The sequence below is a fragment of the Tachyglossus aculeatus genome, chromosome 5 (genome assembly GCF_015852505.1).
Source record: "Tachyglossus aculeatus isolate mTacAcu1 chromosome 5, mTacAcu1.pri, whole genome shotgun sequence".
In the NCBI taxonomy this organism is placed as follows: domain Eukaryota; kingdom Metazoa; phylum Chordata; class Mammalia; order Monotremata; family Tachyglossidae; genus Tachyglossus; species Tachyglossus aculeatus.
The window spans coordinates 105,956,115-105,961,760 of record NC_052070.1 but is presented as its reverse complement, the minus strand read 5'-3'; the positions used below and the strand labels follow the sequence as shown (position 1 = coordinate 105,961,760).

The 5,646-nt window shown below is 43.9% G+C and overlaps 1 pseudogene; it reads right to left on the bottom strand.

Annotated features, from left to right (window-relative positions):
• Positions 1-3,156: 3,156 nt before the first annotated feature.
• LOC119928958 lies at positions 3,157-4,079 on the bottom strand (annotated as a pseudogene).
• Positions 4,080-5,646: the final 1,567 nt, after the last annotated feature.

Genomic DNA, 5,646 nt, shown 5'->3' with positions numbered 1-5,646 from the left:
TGTCAGTTAGGGTAGGTAATTCTCACCCAACTCTCAATTATGTAGACTACTCCGTCATCTAGGATGAGACTTTGCACCAGGAGAGGTATTCTCCATTTTTGAGAAAGGCTGTGAAGCATGATGGGAAGTCTCAATGCCTTGGTCACCACCTCTGGATAGAGCCACGCCCTCCCTCTGAAGTGCTTCAATGTAGATGGCACCACCATCCTTCCCATCTCACAAGCCCGCAACCTTGGTGTCATCCTTGACCGTGCTCTCTCATTCACCCCACACATCCAATCCATTACCAACACCTGCCGGTCTCACCTCCACAACATCGCCAAGATCTGCCCTTTCCTCTCCATCCAAACCACTATCTTGCTGGCTCAATGTCTCATCCTATCCCGACCAGATTACTGCATCAGCCTCCTCTCTAGTCTCCTATCCTCCTATCTCTCCCTGCTTCACTCTATAACTTCACTCTGCTGACCGGATTATCTTTGTATACAAACGCTCTGGACATGTCATTCCCCTCCTCAAAGATCTCCAGTGGTTGCCTGTCAACCTACGAACCAAGCAAAACTCCTCACTCTTGGCTTCAAGGCTCTCCATCACCTCGCCCCTCCTACCTCACCTCCCTTCTCTCCTTCTACAGCCCAGCCCGCACCCTCTGCTCCTCTGCCATTAACCTCCGCACTGTACCTCATTCTCACCTGTCCCGCTGTCGACCCCCGGCCCACGTCCTTCCCCTGGCCTGGAATGCCCTTCCTCCACACATCCACCAAACTAGCTCTCTTCCTCCCTTCAAAGCCCTACTGAGAGCTCACCTCCTCCAGGAGACCTTCCCAGACCGAACCCCCTTTTTCCTCTCCTCCCCATCCCCCTCGCCCTACCTCCTTCCCCTTCCCACAGCACTTGTATTTATTTGTACAGATTTGTTACTCTATTTTACTTGTACATATTTACTATTCGATTTATTTTGTTAAAGATGTGCATATAGCTATAATTCTATTTATTCTGATGATTTTGACACCTACATGTTTTGTTTTTTTGTCTGTCTCCCACTTCTAGATTGTGAGCCCGTCGTTGGGTAGGGACCGTCTCTATCTGTTGCCGACTTGTACTTCCCAAGCGCTTAGTACAGTGCTCTGCACAGAGTAAGTGCTCAATAAAAACGATTGAATGAATGAATGAATACTTCTAGGCTTGATCAATCAAATGCTTAATAATTCCTTGGGTCTTCTTTTGTGATGGCACTTGGAACCAATACATTCTCTATCAAGTAATAGCTTATGTCCCTGAGAGAAAGGTAAAAACCAACTGACAAATTCGTACCTTTCCCTGCTCTTCCCTTGCCACCACAAGCACCTCTGTCTTTTCCTTTTCTCTCTTTTTTGTAAATAGTATTTGTTAAGTGCTTACTATGTGCCAGGCACTGTAGTAAGCGCTGAGGTTGAAACAACATAATCAAGTTGGACACAGTCCCTGTCGCTCATGGGGCTCAAAGCCTTAATCTACATTTTACCGATGAGAGAACTGAGGCACAGAGAAGTGAAGTGCCTTGCCCAAGGTCACACAACCAATTAGTGGAGTATCCAGGATTAGAACCAGGGTCCTCTGCCTCCCAGGCCTACGTTCTTTCCAGTGTCATGCTCCTTCTCACAGTGGACCCAGACTGGTCCCTAACAGCTCTCATTTTCATGATCTGATGCAGACTTATTCATTCATTCATTCATTCATTCAATCAATCGTATTTATTGAGCACTTACTGTGTGCAGAGCAGTGTCCTAAGAACTTGGGTAGTGCAAGTTGGAAACATTTAGAGACGGTCCCTACCCAACAGCGGGCTCACAGTCTAGAAGGGGGAGACAGACAACAAAACAAAACATATTAACAAAATAAAATAAATAGAATAATAAATATGTACATGTAAAATAGAGTAATAAATCTGTACAAACATATATACAGGTGCTTTGGAGAGGGAAAGGAGGTAAGGCAGGGGGGATGGGGAGGGAGAGGAGGGGGAGAGGAAGGAGGGGGCTCAGTCTGGGAAGTCCTCCGGGAGGAGGTGAGCTCTCAGTAGGGCTCTGAAGGGAGGAAGAGAGCTGCTAGCTTGGCGGATGTGCAGAGGGAGGGCATTCCATGCCAGCGGGAAGACGTGGGCCGGGGGTCGATCGTGGGACAGGCAAGGACGAGGCACAGTGAGGAGGTTAGCGGCAGAGGAGTGGAGGGTGCGGTCTGGGCTGTAGAAGGAAAGAAGGGAGGTGAGGTAGGAGGGGGCAAGGTGATGGAGAGCCTTGAAGCCCAGAGTGAAGACTTATGCAAACTTCGATTCCTCAAATTGGACACTGACCTATTTCAGCCTCTTGCCTTGGGCTGAGATAGTTTGCCAAGCAGTCCCAATGCCTCTGATTTGATCTTGGGCTCCTCCAAGTTTGTTTTGTGTTCTGATTTGCTTATTCTAGTGCAGAATCAATGAATGAAAGCACACTTGGAATGCCTTCATAGCTAAGTATCATGATATGCCTGTGGAATGCTATCATGGGTCATTATTCCAAATGTCGCTCTCTGATTATTGATTGGCAAAAGAATTAGCTTTGGTTTGTTTGGAAATTCACAAGGAATTCCCATTTTCTATGACCTGCTTTGCAGGAATCAAATTAGTAAACATCCCATTCTACTGTTAATGAATATGTTATGTTTGGTACAAAGTGATATTCGATGGGGCTATGGGAAAAGGAATAGGAAAAAGACAACACTCTGTTGCTAAAGAAACATTTATTTTATTATTTAAACTAGAACAGGTCTGACGGTGTGCTACTGAGCAGGATCCTCACATTTCTTCTCATTTGAGGTGAGAGAAGGATAAAACGATAAATGAAAGCAGCTGTAGCAGGAGTAAAACCAGCTCTTAACATGTAAAGATTGCTAAATAAGCTGAAGTGAGAATGAATACCTCTAGAGCTAAGAAACTCTTTAGTAGATCCTGTAGTGGTATTTCTTCAGCACCTACCGAATGCAATACACTATAATGAGCTTTGGGGAAATACAACAGTCATATGAGACATGTGCTTCACTGAGCTTTGAATGCCATATACATTTTTCCTAAAATAGTTACCTGAAATCCATGCTTGCCACCTCCCTTGTACAAATATTAGCATTTTCACAGGGTGATGCCTATTTATGTTCAGAAGTGAGTTTTCTGCTCCATAGCCTCCTGATGGCATTTTTCATCTGGACATTTCTCAGGGTGTAGATGAGGGGGTTTAGCATAGGGGTTATAATCGTGTAAAATACTGCAATAGCTTTATCCAAGGGGAAGGTGGAGGCAGGCTTCATATATATAAACATACACAGAACGAAGAACAGGATGACGACGGTGATGTGGGAGGCGCAGGTGGAGAGCGCTTTGCACCTACCCTCTTTACTGTGTGTTTTCAAGGAGTGCAGGATCACGACATAGGAAATCATCAACATGATGAAGTTTAATAGACAGATCAACCCACTGTTGGCGGCTACAAAGAGGCCAAGGGTGTGGGTGTCCGTGCAGGCAAGGTTCAGCAAAGGGTTCAAATCACACATGAAGTGATCGATGACGTTGGGGCCGCAGAAGGGTAAATTTATCATGAAGAGAAGCTGGATGGTCACGTTCACCAGGCCTCCCATCTAGACAACCCCTATCAGCACACCACACACACGCCGGTTCATGATGGTCATGTAATGCAGCGGTTTACATATCGCCACACAACGGTCATAGGCCAACACCGTGAGGAGAATAACTTCGGCCCCACCAAATAAATGTTCTCCAAAGACCTGAGTCATACAGCCTTTGAAATAGATGATTTTCTTCTCACAGAGAGAGTCGATGATCAGTTTATGTGTGTTGACAGAAGTGTAGCAGGCATCAATAAATGACAAATAGGCCAGAAAGAAATACATGGGGAGTCCAAAGTCTGACTGGCACTTATGGTTACCACAATGATCAGATTTCCCACCATAGTGATGATGTAGTTGATTAAAAAAACAACAAAGATGGCGTTCTGCAACCTTGGATTCGGTGTAAGTCCCAATAGAATGAATTCCGTCACGTTGTTTTCCATTACCCATCAACTCAGGGTAGGCAATGAAGGTACAGGTGAGAGCTGCGGATTCTGTATAGAGAATGACGACCCTGGTTAGTTTTGCTTTGAAACCATCAAGTAACAGAACTCAAAGTACCAAATGTCTAGCATCTTGTCAATTTTCTCCGATCCCCAGGGCAAGACTTGAAAGTATTTACTGTACTCAGTTCATACAGTGGGAAATTGAAGCAGATCAGGTTAACGTAACTTAAATCCTCAAAGCCAATGGACAATTACTCTCCTCACTTCAAAGACTTATTGAAGGTACATCTCCTCTAAGGGGCCTTCCATGACTAAGTCCCCCTTTTCTATTCTCCCTCTCTCTTCTGCATCACCCTGACTTGATCCCTTTATCCATCCCCCCACCCATCCCCACAGCACTTATATACATTTCTGTAATTCATTTATTCATATTGATATCTGTCTCTCCATATAGACTGTAAACTCAATGTGGGCAGGGAGTGTCTATTTATTGTACTCTCCCAAGTGCTTAGTAGAGTGCCTGGTAAACAGTAAACACAGTAAGCGCTCAATACACTATGATTGAATGAATGAATGAACTTACCCAGAGGTGTCGTAAATCATCAGTGATGGAGTTGGCAACACAGTCAATATCTTCAGAACCTTTTTGATGTAGTCATCCCTGGAGTACACTCTGTTTGATTTTCATGCCCTTTTCAATAGACAAGAAGCTCAGTAATTCTATTTCAGTCTCAAAAATGCCAACTGATAATCACAGTCACATTCCCCTTAAGAGAAAAGTGTATTATTGGGTAGGGACTGTCTCTATATGTTGCCAACTTGTACTTCCCAAGCGCTTAATACAGTGCTCTGCACACAGTAAGCACTCAATAAATACGATTGATTGATTAGGCTGATGATTCAGAACTTTCTAAAATCCTACTGGGAAGAGGATGATAAACCAAATGCTTAACAGACAAGAAACCTACAATCTTTTGTATTCCCCTGATGCTCTTCTGCACTTATTTCTCCTCTTATGGCAGCCCTAGGTTTCTTCCTCCTTCTTACGGGATCAGTGCACATATATTTTCCAGAAAAAGAGGAAATGACTGTTCTGCCAAAGGAACAGATTGTAGGTAACCCAGGAACTCACATAGAAACATGAAATACTCAATAAACCCAAAATTTAATATAAAACAATAGCAGACTCCCTTCCAATTGATAGGAGTGGTAATTGCTACCTCTCCAACTTCTACTGGTGGTAGGGCAAAGCTTAAAGTCTTTGCTATAATTTTTAATGCATGGATATTTGTACAAACAAAATATTGGAAGGTGGTATCCAACCTTTCAAAAACAATCAAGCTCTGGGAAAAGACTTGAATAGTGGTTGTAGGCAGGAATTGTGTATGCCTACTGTTATACTACACTCTCCCAAGTGGTTAGTACAGTGCCTTGCACACAGTAAGTGCTCAATAATTATGACTGATTGATTGGTAGTCCTTTTTTGTAAGGTATTTTTAAATACTTACCATGTGCCAGAACTGTACTAAGGGCTGGGGTAGATACAAGCTGATCAGGCTGGACT